The sequence below is a fragment of the Neovison vison genome, chromosome 3 (assembly GCF_020171115.1).
Source record: "Neovison vison isolate M4711 chromosome 3, ASM_NN_V1, whole genome shotgun sequence".
NCBI classification, from domain to species: Eukaryota; Metazoa; Chordata; class Mammalia; order Carnivora; family Mustelidae; genus Neogale; species Neogale vison.
In genome coordinates this window covers 4,867,730-4,888,842 of record NC_058093.1, presented here as the reverse complement: position 1 = coordinate 4,888,842, position 21,113 = coordinate 4,867,730, and the positions used below count along the sequence as shown (strand labels likewise).

The window sequence follows — 21,113 nt, the reverse complement described above, 5'->3', positions numbered from 1 at the left end:
TCAGAGGCCCCGGTTTACCATGAATTCAATACCTAAAAAGACAATATTTAGGGTCATTCAAATCCTTGCTATTAACAAAATTCAAGGCCCTCTTTGATCCCAACTTTGCTTTACTTCACGTGGTCCCTAAACTTTGCTTCCCAGTTCCAATCACCAAATTCAGCCCACGAATTTTAGGGACTCCGGAATATGTTTGTTTTGTTTTTGTTCGTATTCTCCTTAAATGGGTTCAATTCATGTGTCAGAAGTTAAATACTGAGTTTTAGGGGAGAGCCAGTAGTTTCATCCTCTGTTATTAAAACCATTGGCGCGTGTAGACAAGATACCATTCGCTCAGTCTTCCCTTTTAAAAAAATAACAACAACAAAAAGGAAAATAGATTATAAATTAATTTGGTAAGACCCTTGTTGTAACGTGAACTTTTATTTGTATAACATAAGGGTTTAGCTCTATTGGGGGGTGTCACTTGATAGGTATGTTAAAGCTCTTTTCACCAAATGCAAATGTTTAGACAGTCCACTGATAATAATCAAAAAACTCAGCTTCATACTCTACATGGTTAAGTTAAATTAGCAAGAATATTCCAGAAACAGTGGTACCCTCCAGGCAAACGATCCTAGTTCTCATCAGTCTGGAGCGCCATGCCTTATACTGTTGCTTCCCCTGGGGCTGACCCTGCCGTGTGCAGCGAACTCCCAACGGCCCTCATTTCAACCTCTCATCCTCTTTGCAGACCAGACTTTCAGAAACACTACTGTGAAAATGGATTCATGGTATATCTGTCCACTGGTCAACAGAGGGTAGGAACTGCTAAGTTTGCTTTTAAAAACCATAGTTCCCTGGTACTCTCCTCCAGCTGTTCTATCCTCCAGCTTTTCCTATAGATTTTCATTTTCCTCTCTTTCAAGTTTTATTCCATTTCCTTAACTTCTACACTCCTTCAACCGGGTGGTAAGCTCTGGATCTTTTAATAATCAAAATTCCTTTTTTTTTCTTTGACATTCTGCCTTAACCTACTTCTTCTAAGAATCCTGTGATCCCCTCTCCTAGGCCAATGACCTGTAGAATGAAAGGAAGCTCAGTAAGCAACTGCTCCAGTCCCAGAATAGTATTAGAAAGAAAGACAACACCCGTATTGGGAGAAATGTAGACTCTCTTTAAGATGTGAATAAGGAATATGTATTTTTAATTCTTTAAAATACTTTTTCAGCTATTCAAAATGCATAAAAAAATAAGAAGACAAATGATTACAAATACCATTTCATAGATAGAGTTGAGTGTTACATATTGGAAAGGTCACTCTAAAATGGAACAAAAGTTAAAAAGTAAAACAAGACATTTATTTTGCCCTTAAAGTGTTCACATACAATTTAATATGCTGTTGAGAGCACAGGGATGCTTGCAAGTCAAATGAAGGTTATGTTATAATTGATACTCTGAATTGTTAAGGGGAAGCAAAGGTGAAATGGAGTGCTTTTTATTATTATTTTTTGTTGAAATCTTATTAAAAACTTTTAATGGAATGCAAACCAGAGACCATCTTCAAGGTCTTGAGTTAGATTAGATGTGCAGCCATTAATAGTGTCACTTAACATAAAGCTTTTTGAAAATAACTTCCCCAACACAGACATGAGTTAATGTGTTTTCTAACTTCTTTGTATTTTCTTTGCTACTTCAGAGAAAACGTTGAGCCCAAACAATAGAAAGTGCTGTCATCATATTTAATCATGGTTCTCAAATATATCTGAAAATCTCTGGATTGCAATTTGCACCCAAAAAACTTTTTTAAAAAGTCTAATAAATAAGTTTAGGATTTAAATTCAGCATTCTCAGTCGTCCATAAATGCTTGAGCATCTGCACGTTATGACATTCTTTGCAGATTTCCATGAAATAATGGTATTTTAATTGAAAGAAGTAGGAGGAAATTCACCTGCAGAAACATGACTCTTTTTGTGTGTATGCAAGTCTCTACACATAAAGAGTAATGATTCATAACATATATTTGAGAATGAACGAATAAAAGTTCCATTTCCTCTCTTAGGTAGTCTTGGTTCATTCATTTCTTCATCATAGAGCAGCTCAGGCCAATTACAAACTGAAGAACCAAGGAACCCACTCCCCCCCAAAAAAAAGTGGAAGAGAAAAACTTAAAAAAAAAAATTCTGGCTTTCTGAGAATTGGAAAAAAAAAACTGTTATTATTTTATTTTAGTGGAAGAACATCTTGGTTGAGCTCCCAACAGAATCATTTCCTGAAAGCATACTATGAAACCTACTATTTTAGTGTGTAATGCCTCAGACACATTTCCAAAACAGAACACGTTCTCTACATGAGCAAACAAAAATAGAATTACAGTAAGTTTCTTCATATTATGAAACCTGAAGCCCTTTAAAATAATTCTTTTCATGCAAAACCAGTTCTCCATGTGATGTTCTGATCATTTCGAGCATAATTTATTTATGTATTATTCTAATTATTTGACTAACATTTTCTGGCCTCTTGAATTGCCACCTAGCAACTTCTAAATGCTTTTTATCCCCAATAAAGAAAAATGTGCAAACTTTAATATAGATAAACTATCATGAAAAGTCAATACAAAATACAAGAGCCCTGAAGATTAAAAAAAAAAAAGACAATATTTATAAATGCAATATCTTGTGCATGTTATAATCATCATTTCAGAGGAAGGAAGCAATTCTGAAAACAAATTTTGAAAGCTATATTTACACTAACATTATTTTTTTTCTAAATGTACATCCATTATGGTAGAGTTATCTTTTCCTTCCTTAAGCTCAGAATTGTCAAAGTTAATTTCCTGATATGCAATGTGGGTTTTTTTTTGTTGCTGTTATTTAAAATTTTTAACCAGAGTTAGATCAGTGTCCATTATTTAAACATCTGAGGTCACTCTGAGCTGAAAAGACAAATTCTACTTAGCATATGTAGGTGAAGATATTCCTAATACTTTTCAATGATTTTGTGTTCAGTAATCTATTAACATCTTGTATGTTAAGAGTTCCTAAAATAAATGTAAAAAAACATGGCATCATCTACTTTAATGGCTCTCCTCTTTTAAAGAAATCAAACAGTTGGCAGGTGACCATTAATATATAAAAGAAAAATACTCATTCAACACAATATTTTGCAAAAGTGCTAGTAACCATCCAGATAGTGACAAGTGGTAAAATGGTAGACTTCTAGATATTTATTTACCTTTTTTAACTTATAACAATAAATGTTGTTATAGGGGTGCCCAAAGACAGTTAAGAGTCTGCCTTTGGCTCAGGTCATGATCCTGGGGTCCTGAAATCAAGCCCTAGGTTAGGTTCCCTGCTAAGCAAAGAGCCTCTTTCTCCTTCTGCCCCTCCCCCTACTTATGTTTTCCATCTCCCTCTTTCTCTCAAATAAACAAATAAGATATTTTTTAAAAAGGTTATAAATAAAACAAAGTAAATGTTAGCATAACAATTTCACCAGATTTTCCCTTCCAGAAGAATTATTTCCAAGAATGTTTGCCTTAAAATAAATACCAAGAATTACAGTAGATGTTGTGCGAAGGTATGTAATAGAGAGTAACAATATTACGTAATAATATTGCTGTTGTTGCGGTTGGGAGGAACTGGTTTGATTCGATAGGTACAGTGAAGTAAGACTAAGATCTTAGTATGTCCTGGTTATTTCATAAATGTAGCAAAGTTAATTTTCCTACCTTGAAAAAACACAAATTAACCAAAAATGTAATTTGTCTAATTTCATGGAAAAACTGCACTATAATTGGATCAAAGTTTCACAGACAAATCATCAGGGGACTTGAGTGGGGGTGGACAAGAGAGGGAGAAAGGAAAGAGAAGATCTAATGTTCCCAGCTAATCCCCATCTGAAGGGACAACTGCAAAATGTCAATTCGGTTGGACAAAGGCAACCAAATCCCCTCCTCAATAATGACTGAAGAAAATAAAATGAGAGCAGGAAAGACAAACACACTCGATTAAATTCTCAGAGTGTGAATAAACAAAACTGCAAAACTGAGAAGAAAGTAGAATCAGGAAGTGGTTATTTATGGTATCTTAATGTATAAGGTTAAAAAAACGTAATAAGAATGAGCTAAAGGCTGATAAGCAAAGGGAAAATGTTGACCCACTTTAATTTTTTTCTGAGCAAAAAGTCTAAAATAGTTATACAGAATTTTTTTCTGGCTATTTTTAATGACTTTACCAATTAGAAAGAATATCTGTTTATTGACTGAGAGAGTCCGAGGCTCAGAGGAATTAAAATCGCCCATAATGGAGCGTGTGTTTTTTTTCACACTTCAACAGAGCTTATCATTCTCACGGAATCAGCGAATCCCCCCAGACCCCGCACACCTCTCTAGTCCCTTGCTCTCCCTCTGCCAACAAGCAGCATCTGTCGCCTCAGACAAGCTCACCATCTTGGGTCGCAGAGGGGCCAGGGAGGAGTAGATCTAGGGAGAGTCAAGAGAGAAAGTCACCAACACGGCCTCCTTGGCTCTGGTTTGCTCATGTGGTTGATGTAGGTGTGAAAACTGAAGTAGAAGTAAATTTCTGGAAAAAGAACAAGAGTTTAATTTTTAATGTTAATTTATGGTGCCTGTGAGACACCTGAGTGGGCATGTCAAGTAGGGCGGCTGGACTTCAGGCATTGGATTCTAGTGGATTCTGGGCTGGAAAAATAAATTTGAACCTGTCAGGGGGTGAGCAGAAGAGATTTCCTAGAGAAACACTCTGGAAGAGAAGGAAGGGGAACATAGGACTGGGTTTGAAGAACACCAACCTGTAGAAAGTGGGAGAAAAAGAGAAGTTCAACAGGCTGAGAAGGGGCCGGGCAGAGAAGCACAAGGACACCAGGGACGAATACTAACATAGAAAATGGAAAGAGGCAAAGAAGGGTCCGCTGCTTACCGGGGTGATCAGGTCGTTCAGGCCCCGCTTTTCTCCTCCATACGGACGAGCGTCTTTGGAACAGGTTTCCCTGCTCCCTGGCTCCATCTTTCCAACCAAGTCCCTGCTTCTACGCTGCACAGTTCTGCGAGCCTTCCCAGTCCAGCTCGAAGTCCCTGGCCAGTGGACGATCTACCTCTGATCTGGCCCCACCGACCTCTGCCTTTAATCATAAATTATTTCAGAGGGACAACTGCAACCTCACTCTACTCCTTTCTCGGCACACACCGTCCAGGTCTGCCGAGCCAGCGGCAGCTCCTTGAGCAGAGGTTTCATGCCCCTGTGCCCGGGCACAAGCTGTTCCCTGCAGCCTGCAGACCGGCCTCCCACTCCCGTGCCCAGTAAGCGCCGCTCAACTTCCGTTCCTCACCCAGGAAGCCTTGACCCTGCACACCCCTGCTCAACCTCTCCCCCTCGCCTGTGCCTCCTGAAGAGTGCTCTCTCGTTCAATTTTGCCCTTTGCCCTTAACTGTAGGTAGAGGCATATCTACGTTTGTATCCAAAAAGAAAAAAAAAAAAAAAGAAAAGAAAGAAAGAAAAAGAAAAAAGGGGGAAAAAAATGAGACCGAGACAAAGAAACAAACAATGCGGCAACAAGTTAGATACTCAGCACAAAACTACTGAGTAAATGACTGGACCAAGGAGTGCAGCCAGAGTCCGCCTGTTGTCATTTTTCCTTCGTGGCTCCCTGTCATGCTGCCTTCTTTTTACCCAGTGGAAGATGTAAAATTTGGTAATGTTGAAGAAAATGTAACCTAGTTTCTTTTTTCTTTCTCCAGTTGAGGGAAGCACCTTTTGGACTCCGAATCTCACTTGCTGGCTGAAACAGAGAAATGTCTGATTTCTCTGAACTTCTAAGGACCAGCTGGTAGAAGAGATCACGTATGAAAGTGTGACGGGCCCTGGGGTGAACTCACGGGGTCCTCGGGCCATCTCACCAGTTGAGAGCAGGCTCTCAGACTGCGGTGTCGGAGAGTGCGTGTCCCCGTTGATGAGGCATAGGATTAAAATTATATTAGTTATTCGTTTGAAGGCTTTACGCAGAGAGTTGTCAAAGAGTTTTGGGTTACTGTGGTCAAACTACAGTGTTCAAAGAGATTGAAAGAGTAAATGGCCTTTGACCAATCGAATCTAATTATGAATTGTTAATAAACAAAGGTAGATACAAGTTCACTAGTTAGATGATGTTGACTGAAGTGAAAACCATCCCCTTTCAGTTCTCCATAGTGTAATACCTCTTTGTCTCTTCTTAATAATCTGTTAGCAGAGTTAATTATACCTCTCACTTCATGGGATTCTGTCATCTTTGGTCCATACGCAAGTTCTTTTTTATGATTCGGCCACCACTCCAAAACTGCGTCATTATTCTCCATTTAAAGCAGTCTTTAGAAATTGTGTGTCTCCAGACACGGTATAGATATCTTGGTTCATCTCTGGATAGACCTTATATTCTGCCCACATTCATTTGAAATGTCTTGTCCTGTGAAACTTTTCATTATCTGTGACTGCAAGTGTGCACGGCTGTTAGGTTAGGCTGACACAGTGATTGCTTGAACTCTGACACTGTGCTATGATATAGTGAGACAACACCAACATTTTGTGACACTGGCATTATGCTTCAAGGAAGAGGACAGACCCCAGTCTCTCAAGCTACCTGACAGCTCTCGTACCACTTTCTTGAAAATGATACCAAGTAAAATGGTGTGTACCTTCCGTGGAAAGGAGTTGTCTTCCAAATGCCACACTTATTATTCATGTTTTGCTCTGCTTATTAAGTGACCATTGTTCCCTGCATATAGACTATTCTTTTAAAAATATAGTAGATGTTTTATTTAGTATGGGTGGCTTAAATAAGATTCCTATAAAGTGTATTTAATAGGCTTGTTTTCTGTGATTTAAAAACATTATCAAAAAGATGGTCATTCTTCAGCCTTCAATGAAATAGACTGTAAATTGTGCAATTTTGTCCCAGTTTCAGCCTTTAATCATAAATTATTTCAGAGGGACACACATGTTGCCGAATATGTGGCCAAATGGACCCCCTTTGGAATTAACATCTGAAACCCTGTAACCAGTTTTTCGTCCTTAGTAGCCTGGCAAAAAAAGTCTGATGACAGCCTCTAGAATGCCATTCGAACATTTTAATTCCCCTCCGCCAACAGTATTCCAACAAGTCACAGTTATCATTTTTAGATTTAACTTTTTAAATCATTTTTGTAAATATAACTTTACAGAACAACATATAATCCGATCCCTAGTATTACCTAAAACCGCCCTAGCCACACGCCGTCTGCCTGTGCGCCACATACGTAGCTGAGAAGTAGGTCACTGCTGTTGCCCAAGAAGTCTTGCTGAGCAAAGGGTGGCATTGTCTGCTTAGCATTTGCTCGTTTGTTACCCGCATTTACTGCGGAGCAGACCTTCTAACGAGGAGTCTCCAGAAACCACAGTCAAAATAAAAAAAAAAAAAAAAATGCCTGTTAAAATGCAAGGTCTTTCACTCTAAGCTATTTATGCAGTATTTAACCTGCCTCCCGATTCCTATTCATGATTTAGTAATAGTTGCATATAACACAAGTAATACATTGACACACATTTGTCTCCTTGTCCCGTCTAAACTTGGGACCCTGCAGAGAGCACTTTGAGCCACTGCAGACCCAAGTCCACTCAGCCAGCAGGAGTTGCTGCTGCATCTTTAACATGAAATAGATCTGTTGATAGAAGCATAATTGGAATTCAGATCAGAACGATCAAATGGCCAGATTACTTAAATTAGACAAATAAATTGAATCACTTAAAGATGAAGAGACTGCTGGATTGGCAACGGCTTACGGCAGACAGTCATCTTCAGTCATTCTCTACCGCCACGGTAAACACCCACGCATGCTTTAAAGGATGGATGATGTGAAGGATAATAGCAAAAGTTGGTACAAATTAAATAATCATTAAAGGAAACAAGATTTGAGTTTTTGTTCAGAATAAGAAGATTCTGACAGATGGGGAGTCCACACCATTTTAAGCATTGCAATAAAAAAAAAAAAAGACTGAAATCATATAATATGGATTTCATTGCCAAAAATACACATAGATAGTGAAAAGGCTGATTGTATGCACTACGTGACCCCTAAGGCTATGGGAACCTTTACCCTTACCGAAGACTGATTCTTGGGATGTGAAATCTATCAACATATTAAAAACAACTTAATCCACCTAACAGGCATGCTCGGCCTTTTCTTATATGTATAATTAAGTATCAACGTCTAATAACTTGTACGTGGTGGCACTGCATTTATTTAGCAAATATTTACCGCACATCCACAGTGGACTAAATCTTTAACAGAAAGTAATAGATGTTTGTTGTGTATAAGAACCAGAAATACTTTTCTTGATAATTGAAGCAAAATGATATGCATCCATGTAATTAATCATATGATTCAAATCGAGGCTTTGTCTGGATCACTAGAATATAAGCATATTTTAAAGTCAGAAGAATATTTATTCATTTGTTCATTTATTTAACAAATCTTTATTAAGTGCCCGTTATGTGTCAGAATTGTCCCATGCCTGAAAAAAAAAAAATAGCAGTAGACAAAACAGACAAAGTCACTTTTTGCACAGAGCATTCACTGAAGTGGGGGAAACAGACAGTTTGGATACGCAGTGGAATGTCAGGATTCGGAGATGGAAGTGTGCTGGTTTTGACAGGGCGGACAGGGAGGACTTCGCTGTGAAGGTCATTTCGTAGAACACGCCAGGCAGAGGGAAGAGCAGGTGAACCATCCTAGTGGCAGAAGCAGACAAGGCGTGCTCGGGGAGCAGCGAAAATCCAGGGTGGTTGGAGCAGGAGAGGGTGGAGAAGATGGAGAGGAGTTGAAGTTGGAGAGGGAGCCCAGGGCCCGATTATGCCTCAGCCATGGTAAGAACCACAGACTTTTTTCTAAGGTTGACGGGGTGGCTTTGCTGGGTTTTAAGCGAGGAAATGATTTGATCTTATTTGTATTTTGAAAGCATCACGTGGGCTGTGCTGTGAACTGACCCAGGAGAGGCAGAGGAGTCATGTCCCTGGTGACTGAGAGCACAGAGCGTGGGCTGCGTGTCTTTAGCCGAGTTCTGGTTCTGAGCGTCATAATGTCCTCATTCTGGATTAGCCCAATTTTTTATCTGTGATTGGAAAAGATTATTTTTAATTTGTATATACTCTTACTAATTTTTCTATAGCTTGGTATTCCAATTTATATACTGACAATTTTTCTCAGGGCAGTATTTTGAATATCTTGTGATCCCAATTACTCTATGATCTAGGAGTATTAATACTAAACTAAATTCATCCCATTTCTTTCTAGAAGTTTTATGTATATTTAATTATGTTAACTTGATCAGCACTTCACATTTTAAAAGTGGGTTTTTTTTTTTCCATATTAGAAAAAATCCCAAACTAGAGAACAGAACAGTTCATTTATTTAGGGCAAACATTTTATCAAGGAAAATAGGAGCTTGAACTCCAGCTCATGTTGAAGGGGCCCCTGACTGATACAACATCTGGATGACTAGCAAGCGCATCCTGTCCGGACTGCTGGCGTTGGTCCCATTGGTGCCTTGGTGTGTGTCTGCTAATGATCGCAGCAAGCCCCAAGTCTGCCTGCCTGACAACCGTCAAACCTCTGTAGATCATTTGTGAGTGAAAAAGGCATAGAATACATGTATTCAATGATTTTAAAATTCTAATCAACTGTAGGCTGATTTATTTAAATAGAATTTATTTCTATTTTATGATATGCTCATTTATAGTATGGTGCTTAAAATTACTTACTTTGAAAAAAACAAAAGATAATATATGATAAGAAGTAGTGTTTTGAATTCAAAGAGATTGTAATATAACTTTCTTAAGATAGAAGATTAACAGGGACGCCTGGGTGGCTCAGTTGGTTGGACGACTGCCTTCGGCTCAGGTCATGATCCTGGAGTCCCGGGATCGAGTCCCACATCGGGCTCCCAGCTCCATGGGGAGTCTGCTTTGCTCTCTGACCTTCTCCTCGCTCATGCTCTCTCTCACTGTCTCTCTCAAATAAATAAATAAAATCTTTAAAAAAAAAAAAAGATAGAAGATTAACAGTTTATGAAATGGATATATATATAGCATGAGTAAAGATAAATCAAATCCCTAGTAGATACTATATATAATACATAGTCACAACAAAGTTAAAACAATGAACCAATTTCCAAGTATCCTTATAATTCTCATGTTGGTTATTGTCAATAGCTTATTGGTTTCATTAAAAGAATTGCTCCTCGTAGAAGTAATTCAAAATCCTCCTTTAAAAAAAATAAACTGTATTCCTGTAGTGGCCATTCACTGTTACTAAAACAAAGTCCACATTTGATTAAGCAGCTTAAAAAGTCTTTGAATATGAAACCAAGAACAGGACCATTTTGCACAGCCATGCCTAAGAACAGAAATGCAGACATTTTAATTAGAATAAAAAGAATAGCACCATTAGCAAATAACTCTAGCACGAAAAAATGAATGAGAGCAAAAGAATTCAATGTGACTTTTTGCACGTTGCTCCATATATTTATCTAAAATCTATAAATTGAGTTTGTTTCTACTGTACTTAAAAGCAAGTAGATTCATCTCTCTTTCATTTATTTTGTCTCCACAAATAAATACAATACATTCACATCATCTTAATAGAAAACATATTAAAAAATGTTTTCCATATTAATGGCAGGAATTTTGAACTTTTCCATGTTCTGAACAGTAAGCTTCTCTGTTAGATGGTAAAGTCCATCAATGGCAGGAAATGTTTTCCTAAGAACTTAGACGACATACTTTGGAGAGAGAGAACAAGTAGTAAAAAGAGAAAGATAAGGAAGAAGAGGACAGAAATAACAAGGGCTAGAAAAAAAAAGTAGGAGTGAAAAACTTATTTTTAGCATTATTCAGTTTAATGGTATTCTAAAATTTTACAAGAATTTATAGTATTTCTGGTAACTCAGATAAGTTTAAAATAATTCAGGTAAATAGGTTTCTACTTTTTGAAAGTTACATGAAATTTAAAGATATTAAAATCGAGAGGACAATGCAAAATATCTCATCTTTAAGATAGAATACATTAAGGGTGCCTGGGTGTCTCGGTTGAGTGTCTGATTCTTGATTTCCTCGTAGGTCATGATCTCAGGGTCAGGAGATCAAGCCCTGTGTCAGGCTCCACTGTATGCATGGAGCAAGCTTTAGATTCTCTCTTTCTCTGCCATTTCCTGCCCCCGCCCCCCCAAAGTAAAATACAATAATAAAATAAAATAGAATACATAAGAAATGGTATTGATTAATAGCTTCTTTCTTTTTTAACAACAAAAAAAAAGATTAATCTTTTTGTACTTCCAAATATGACAGGAAAAAAACCTCAATTTATGGATTTTAGATAAATATGCATGGCAATAGTTCTTTCATCTACATTGGGTCAAAGCTTATCTGCAGTTGATTAATTAAGTGTATGTGGAAAGATATTGTAGCTTGGTGGCCAGCCCAGCAAGGACTAGACCAATTTAATACAAAATGAAGAATGAACTCTCCATGACCAAGGGAAGCAATGGAACCAGCTAGACACCAAATATCCTGTGCAGTTGCTTCCACTTTTTCTGATTTATAGTCTCAGAAGAACCTTTTGAGGTAGATGTTACTATGAGCCAAGAGTTATTTTCCACTCTAACAGAAGTGTCAAGCAATTTGCAGAAGGAAGATTTTAATGCATCTATTATTTATTCGTCAAGCATTTATTAGATCAACAGTGGGCTGAGGCCCTTATCACACAATGCATGAGTCCATGTTCTTCCCAGTCAACGGCAGAGACATGTGACACAGGACAGGTGGGAGGGCAAGTGGGTAAGGCTATGGATGATGGAAGAGTAAACAAGCCAGTAGCAAAACATCAGCCCAAGGAGGGAAGCATTCTGATAAATGTCAAACTCATTAGGTAGAGAGGCATTAGCAGAGAAGAAGCAGCAAAGACTCTAAGATGATAGGAAGCAAGGATGTGCTAGATAAATAGAAATAACTAAAAATATGAGTTTCAGGGGGAAAAAAGTGTCAGAATTTTAGAGCCGACCACCCTGGACATCATCTTACTAGGTCAGCTTGTCCTTCAGTACCCTGCAGCCAGAGGTCCAACAGCTGGAGAACGAGAAGTCCAAACAAGACCCCAGAGCCCTGTCTCCTAAGTGGGGTTCTTTCAGTGGCGTGGCCTGACTTCCAGAAGCCTCTGTGACCTTGGGCCCCAAAGAGGACACATATGCTGTCATTTCTGACATGGAATGTGACACAAGAGTTCTAGGGAAGGAGAAAAATGTTTTGATGTATCCCTTACTGTGTATGTGAACACACAGGAGAGGCATCCACCGAGGGACAAGAGTGCGCAATGAATCGCTAGGGAGGTGCTCTCCGTGGAGGGATGGATTTCAAATTCTCTGGCTACAAGTCATCAGTGGAAACGATCTGCGGAAGTTCTACCCCCTCCTTAAACTTCAAGTTCAAGGGCCACATTCTCTATGAAACCTTTCCAGAGCCTCAGGGTAGAAGCTATCATTACCCTCAGTGTTCCCAAAACATGCTGTTCACTCCCACAAAGTCTCGCTCTGATGACACCGTTTTACAGACATTTGTTAATCTCCTTTAATTGTTATCTCTGTAACTGATAGGGGTCACCCAGCCATCTTGGCATCTCTGATGTTGAGCCGGTCCCTCGCACCGACCAGGTGCTCAGCTGCACGGAGGGGAGTAGACTGATGCATGGTAAAGGAAAACGGATATGCCTAAGAGGAGAAAGAAGACAGAAAGGAACAGAGAGTGTCCGTGCTGGCTGCAGCCCTCCCCGTCCTGCAGCGGTAGGACTTTCCCCCAGAGCTGGCTGCAGGGAGGCAGGTGTACCTGCTTCCCGGTCTTACCTTTTAAGCTTAATATTTTTGAGAAACTACAGTGTTCTCATTTCAAGGCAAAACGTTCAAACATTTCTAACTGAGAGTCCTTCATCCCCAGGGTTTCAGAATAGCTCATGACTATTCCTGGCCGACAGCACTGCCATATAGCCCTGCCTCAGAGCAATCAAAACTCACCGGCAGTGCGGCAGGAAGTCGGTGCAGGATGCTGGCGCGGACCCGCCGGCGAAAATGCCACCATGTGTTCGCGAGTTTCACATTGCAGTGGGCGAACAAGACAGACGAGGGGAGAGGAAGCAACACAGAGAGGAATCTCTTTGTATCACAGACTCTCCTTGGAAGTCATTTTTATATGGACAGAAGATCAATTTTAAATAGTTATTTACAAAGAAATGTGACTTTATTCCCTTGGGATTTCTCCATACACATGTGGAGATATATATATATATAATTTTTTTTAATTTTGTTTAAACAATTTAGAAATGTATTATCCAGATCAAATCAGTGCCAAAAAATATTTATCAGGCTTGGTAATTCAATCATTTTAAGCAAAATGTCTGATCTAATATTTTTATTTTTAGTTATATTGTGAAATTATCAAAAATAACATTTGGACATTCAGCACCTAGTTTTAACAAATACAAACATTTTAGCATATTTGCTTTTGATTGTTTCTCAAGAACCATCACGTGACAGAGAAAGTTAGGGCAGTCTCCTTCCCTAGTCCTATTTCCCAGCTTCCCATTGTAGGGTTATAGCATACCGTCCTTGTGCATATTCCTGTGAAGATATTTATTTACTTATTTATTTGAGAGAGAACCAGAGCATGGGATGGGTGGAGAGGCAAAGGGCGAGGGAGAAGCAGACTCCCCACTAAGCAGGGAGCAGGACTGGGGCTCCGTCCACCGACACCGGGTAAATGCACTGAGCCAGAGACAGTCGCTTAACCAACGGAGCCAACCATGTGCACCCCCGCCCCGTGAATATATTTATTATATTTTTTCATTATTCAAATATTGAAATTTTCGATATCATGTACATTTAATGTTATTTTTAAAGCATTTAAATTACGCTGACCCTGAGATTAATAGATGAAAAATAAAGGATGACATAAGCATAAGGGAGATGATTTAATGCAGATTTTAATCCTGAATGGAGTAAGTTCACGGCGGCACTGAAGCCATCGTCATGAAAACCACCTGGACGGCGCGTTGGACAAGACTTTCAAGCCAGCGGTTTGATCACAACGCAGAGTCTTTCTCATCTACTTTTTTTATATCTCATGGTTGAAATCCAAGGGTATGATATTAAACTGTATTTTCGTGGACCATCTAGACCGTAATGACGTTCATACATCTTTACTCCCGGAAGTCCTTGGTCGGTTGAAAGCCTACGGGAGGGCCAGTGCGTGAACATGACCGTGGATCCGGGGCACGGGCAGGGACACGGCGGGACACGGCAGCGACACGTGCAGGAATGACTGTAGGAATCCTGTCGCCGCGGGTCGCACAGCGGGATCCTGACCGAAGGGAGAGAGCGCCAGCTCCGTACATCTCCGTATTCAAGTGCCGAGCTCACTGTATTGTGTTAACTTCCAAGTCCTCAAGCTGGGGTTTTCATGCTTTGTGCCTTCTCTGTGCGGTCAGCGTCATCCAGTCCCAGCGGCCGCACTTCGGAGTCATCAGAGTCACCCTTGGTTATTGAATACGTTTCCGGCTTAATGAGCAAGAGCGTACGCATGATGCTAATGAGGGATTTTTGCTTCAAGATACTTTTGAAAACATATAGGAGGAAGAAGAATTGTTTACTTTGATTATTTTAAGATGTAAATGCAGCTGCTTCAAAAAGGAAAAAATAATCCTGAGGAAAAATGCAAGCGTGGTCCACGAAAACGGAGCCCCAGTCAATCCTGCTTCGACTGTGCTGCTGCGAGAAGAGGGCCCGGGGCCACTTGCCGCCCCGGAGGGAGCTTCGTGGGCCGCAGGCCCAGGCACTGCCAGGCACCCACTGCCGGCCGGGCCGTCGTCTTGGGGCGGCCCCGGAACCAGGCAGAGTGCACGTTTCTATCAGGATCTGTCAAGAAGCCCTCAAGCTCTACACACACTACTAAGGCTCATTCTCCCTAAACTGCAGGTGAGGACGCGCACGTGCCGAGGCTCAGTTTGGCCTGTCCCAACAGCAAAGAACGGAAACTCTCCCTCCCAGGAATCCCGTCTTCCTGAGCCCCACACAGCTGCCTGGCTGCTCCCCTCCGCAGCACAGACCAGGAAAGGGCAGGACAGGGAGAGCCGGACGACATCTGTGCCTTAGTACCGTAAGTGGGGAGTCACGAAGCGCCACAGATTCTTGCTTCTCTTCCTTGGGAGGGAACCCCGCTGCCCTGGGTTTTCCTCGCTAGCCCCCCGGTGTGCGGCCACCGCCTGGCCATCAGTCCCCCTGTCTGCACACCCCGGCAGGCGTCATCTCCCTGAAACACCCCTTCCGTCACGTTGACCTTCTCATCACCGGCTCCCCAAAACCTCTCACAGCTCTTCACTGTGGAGAAGATGAGGGCCACTCCTTAGACAGAGCTGGGCCACTTGCCAGCGGTCCAGAGCCCCGCATCCCGCCACTTCGGCCAACCAGCCTGATCTGGCGGCTCCCGGCCCCGGTTGGGGTCTGCCTCCCACCTTGCCCCACTGCGTGTGCTCCCTCACACGTCTGTGAACCCGCCTCACCTTCGGAGATGGCTCAGTTCGGTCTGTCTGAGACCGAACTCCAGGCTCGAGTCCCATTCCCCGTCTGCCTTTATTGTAATTAGACATCATTTTGATACGCGGCCGTCAGGAATAGTCCCACTTGTTCAACAGGTGATTCTGTTTTTGAAAGTCGGACACCACCCCAGAGAAGGGTCTCTCAGCTTAATTTCTCTTCATTCAGACCCCCATTGACGGGCTATCTGTTGCTCTAGGCTTTTCCTCAATAATCCCAAGACCTTCCATTTAATAGACCAACTTCAATCTTCTACCTTCTTATAAAGGGAGAGAGATGAATGGCAACTAAGCTTTTTCTGTGTACAAGATAACCCACGTCCGCCTTGGAAAACCTCACTGTAGTCCTTGCTAATGTGTCTGGAGAAGGGCATGGTTCCTTCCTCCTCGATTCCAAAGCTAGAAAGATTGCCCTTCTCAAATTTAAAAACAAAACAAGCTCACATATATTGCCCGAGTAACAATGCGGCAGGCCTGGTGGTCTTACCTCCCAGTCAATGTTTTTCCATACTCTGTATAGAGGCTTTTTGTTTCCAGTGGATTTTCACATCTCTTATTTCATTTTCCCCCTCACAAACCAGGCATTCCGGAATTTTAGTTTCTGTACAGATAAAATAATTATAATCAAGTTCCATCAAAAGGAGTTCCATGAGAGTTAATGAGTAAATGGGCTTAAAGTATCACAAGAGTCTCGAATGAAAAAACACAGTTTTGTCTGTTATTAATAGGATGCCGCTCCTCCGTTAGGGCTCTGAGGAGAGCACGGGCAGTGGCTCCGACCTCGTTTTCTGGCCGGGCCAGAAAGGGTCTGCGTAATAGCCCCAGGGACAGCCCGGCTCAAGGGACACAGACCAGTCAAGGTTCAAAACTACCCAGAAAGCCGTCTTCACCACAGTACCATTGGGTACTTTAAAACTGATTAGCGATGTTGTACGGACAAAATTTGGAATGGGCAAGTCAAGGACCTTGGGGGAGGAACAAGTGACGGCGTGTTTAGTAGATGAAACAAAATCTGGTGAAATTCGAGGGCGGCCACCAGCCAGACACGTGAATAAGTGATTTCTACCTGGCGGCTTTGGTGCCCTCAACACTCTGGAGGACAAGGAGGCATTCCCAAATGTGAGGGAAAGGGTTCCTTAACCCACTGCAGAACGTCCTCGGAGGAGCCGTTTCGGGAGAGGCAGGTTGTTGACTGAATGCCAAGCCCCCCACGAGGTTCATGAGCTAACTACGAATACATGTGGGCCATCGTAGACACCACCTTTTACTTCCTGTAATTTCAGTTCTTTACTCCATCAAGTGGTCTTTCTAAATCACCAGATGCTCCGCTTCTCCTACAATTCAGAGAACTAAGGTTTTCGTCAATGTTAATGTTCTTTGAAGGATTTCAGAGGGTAGTATTTCCACATACAGACCCTAAAATTATTATTTTCAAGTAGGGCTGATTCTTTTTCTTTGTAGCCTAGAAGAAAAGAGATCTATGTAATCGCAGTGTCAAAATGTCAAAAGACTGAGATAGGTTGGAAAAAGGAAGAAAAGGAAAGAAAACACACACACACACACACACACACACACACACACTCCCTTACAGGCACCCATGCAGTCCTCAGCCTTACAAACCCTTGGCTCACAGAAACTACCCGTGACATGCTGTAATTAACTAGTTATTCCTCTCAGAATGAATAATAATGCAATTATTTGCCAAAAGCAGTGAAGAAGGGAGAGTTTCTGTTTTTAAAAATATCTGCCTTTCATTTCTGTAAAAAGAAAAACCCCGGATTAATTTACATAAGCTGCTACGGCGCAGAGTGACCTGCAATTTCACTGTTGCACTGTATGATAATTCTGTCACCTTTTTATCGGAGCCTTATATTTTTCAGCGGCTTGAAACAGCCATAAACTGACAAGTCACCACCATATTTAAATTATATTGGTTCTTAAAACCTGTACCTGAATACTGCAAAATATAAGTAGTGACCTGCGGGGTGAAACCTGTCCTTTTCACAACTGTACTCTGCTGTCACTGAGTCACTAAGGGCTGGTGCCCTGTCTCCATCGTGGGACACAAATTCAAGGAGGCAGGTGGCCTCTTTCAAGGTCCAAGTAGCACAGACATAGGTGAGTGTGTTTGGACAGATCACCGGTTCTTCCTCCCGTGTGCTCGTGTCTCGACGATAGCTTCCGTCCTCCGCTCCCACGTCCATCCTGCCATTCCACAATCACCTCCTGATGACTTGCTGCGATGCGCTCTACCAGGTTCCAGAAATTCAAAGGTAAAAAAGACATATTGCCTTTAAGAAGGTTGCAGAAAGTAAAGGCATAAACTAGTAAACAGGCACGTTAAGAACGCAGTCAATGCCCACAGAGCCCATTCTCCGCACACACGTACGCAAATTCACATACTCACACTAACACGAAAAACTCTCTGTCCCATGAATCCAAACTTTAGAAAATTCCAGGCTCTTTGAAAGTTTTGAAAGAGCTACTTGGAAAAGATTTGGTGCTAAAACTTAGAGTTAGTTGGAGTGTTCGTTTGTGTGTACGTGTGTGTGTCTGTCTAAATGTATATTTTTATAAAAAGTAGAAGCAACTTTATATCGAATTTTGTTAAGGATAAAATAGTGTAAACAATTGATGTCTTAAGTAGTCAGATTCACTTAATTCATAGCATTTGTTATTCATTCTAAGAATCGGGTATTAATTCAGAATGCCTTCAAATGAATATTCACTGATACATCCCTACAAAGTCGGGATCGTCTGTTTGGGAGGACAGAAACTAAGAGACTTTGTGACTTAGATTCATAAAACCACGATAAATATTCCAAGAGTAGACATAGCCTTATTTTTTCAAGTCCTATTCATCCGAGGTATTCCTTTAATTAGTTAATTTTGGGAATTTGGGTTTGCCTTCTTTTTCATTGTACTGAACAGTGTGTGGAACAGTGTTGGTTCTGGCAGGCATCAAGCTGCCTGTATTAGAAATTAAGTTCTTCTCCATAAAAGTTATTTGACTTCTCCAAGCTTCAATGTTCTCATCTGTAAGCTGAAGATAGCAATAGTAGCTACCTCAGAGAGACAGAAGGATGAAAGGGGTCACGGGCTATAAAGCACAATAACACTATCATTAAGTGAGCTACTATTATTATTGTCATTATTTGAGCTCAGTGAGAACATTTAATATCTCCCGAGAAAATTATTTAGCTACCCTATGTCTGTTTTTATGACAATATAGTAATGATAATTTATATTACTGCATCCTTTTTTAATAATATAGGACCATGTTATTATATTTATTCATTTCATTTATCCACTACCTGCAGTTACTGAATGACTAGTGTATACAAAGTACTGGGTGGTGCAGGGAATACGAAGATAATTCAGGTACTATCAGCAGAGTTTCAGACTATTGTCCTGGAATCCTGCACAGTTTTCCAACTAATTAAATTTAATAACTCAGATACTAAAAATAATTTGAGGATACCCGCAGAGCCTTCATATCCTATATAATTTACTCTTTAGATAGACAAGAAAACATGACTTTCTCTCTGTTCTGCTATTAGTTATAGATAAATATGTTGATGTTTTTCAAGGAGATAGTCCCCAGAGTCTAACACAACAACAATAAACTGTCTTGAAGGTAAAATAGAACCAACTTAAAAAAAACAACAACAACCAAAAAAATGTCCATCTCCTCACTCTTTATTTACTACAAATGGTTAAGGAGAACAAGGCTGATCTACAAAGTCACTTCCCCCAACGCGCGGTGAGAAGGACCAAAAGCTCTTGAACACGTAGGCGGCGCTCAGTCTCAGATCTTTCCGATGCCAAAGCAGGAACAGCGGGGCCGAGGTCAGATCACCACTTAACTAACCACTCGATGACTTAAGCATTCAGAGATGGTTACCGTCTGTCCTAGCTCTTTGTTCCTAAGTATGTGAAAGTAAAAATAACCAAGTGCTCCTAAAGCAATTCTCCAACAGAAAAATTAAGGGCATTGGCACTACTTCTGCCAGCGCTTTCGACAGCGATCTAGGTAATTCTGATCCAGATGGCCTAAGGACACACTCTGAGAAGCGCTGGTGTGTAGACAAACCCTCTCTCACTTATTCAACAAATGGATCAAGCAGTGATTCCCAGGAGGTGAATCTGGTGCCAGGCTGACGGCCTAAGAAGGCAGAATCCTAGGCTCTACCCCCAGAGTTACTGGGGCCCAGAAACCTGCTTATAAATCGGGATATTTAGAAGTTTTCAAGGAAATTCTAAAGCACAGCCTATGGTGAGAGGAAAGGGGTTATATGTTACTTGAACACGTCCGTGGGTGGTCCTTGTTCCACAATTTACTAGCTTCCTGACCTTATAATTGGGCTATTATTGGTCTATAAAATGGCTGTTGTGAAGATTAAATAAAGCAACGCACGTTAAGAACCCAGCGTGTAGTAAGCTAGTTGCTACTGTAATCATCATATTACATGCCCAGCTCTGAGTAAGATCTACAGAAGTAAAATGTGAGCGAAGCATATAATCTATTTAGAAAAATAGCTTAAATATTAATAGAAGTTTAAAATACAAGGTTTTATTTTAAGGCAATAACATATTTATACACATAAAAATATTCTGAGTGACAAAGTAGACTGTAAAATACAGAGAATTAGAAGAACATAGGAAAAGTCATATAAAGTTTGCTAGAAATATCTCATTCTTCTAATTCAGGCAAACTAATTCTCATTGACTCACTAACTTTCTATGTATATTATAGAAAAATATTAACATCGTGAGTGGTAATCAACTTGTGTTTATTACTTAGAGCTAGAATTAGAAAAAAACAGTATATATCTGGGGATGGGGTCCATGGGACAGGTTTCAAGGGGCTCACACTCTACAATTTTATGCAAAAAAGTTGTTTTGTGTGAGTACGAGTATTTCTGAAGACAGAGACACATCTTTCATTTGATTCTCACAGTTTTATGCTCCCCCCAAGGTAAGGACCACCAAAGACTCCCGCTGCGCACGTCGCGCATTGCCATGTAGCAGGGAGATTCCTGGCTGCGCTGCAGGCAATCTCCCGGCTTGCTTTCTTGCAGATGCCCTCTGCGTCCTTTTCCTCCCGCGCTCAGGGTTCAGAGACCCCGAGAACAGACGTCAACACAGTAAGACCCCATCTGAGGAAGCGGTAAAGCAGACTTTCAGGGCGACCTCAGCCCGTTCCAACTGTGCCGACATCAGCATGTCGGGTTACCCACAGGTTTTTAAAGTTCCAATGGCAGAGATTTACTGATGATTATTTTCTGCATTTTCCCTTTTTTTAATTTTTTTTAATCCTTTTATCAGCCTTTTGAATTATTTTCAGTGAGTTAGCTCTGTGCTTCTTTCCGTCTCAGGTAGAAGAGTGAAGGCGCTTCCCTGCACGGAGATCCTTCACTTTTGCCGCCTGGCAGGCTCCCACTCTCTGTTCTGGATAACGGATAACAACAA

The 21,113-nt window shown here is 40.8% G+C and overlaps 1 protein-coding gene across 1 annotated transcript in view; it reads left to right on the top strand.

Moving 5' to 3' along the window:
- Nucleotides 1-21,113, top strand: part of TMEFF2 (transmembrane protein with EGF like and two follistatin like domains 2) — a 227,909-nt gene that overhangs the window by 156,482 nt on the left and 50,314 nt on the right. The window lies entirely within an intron of this gene.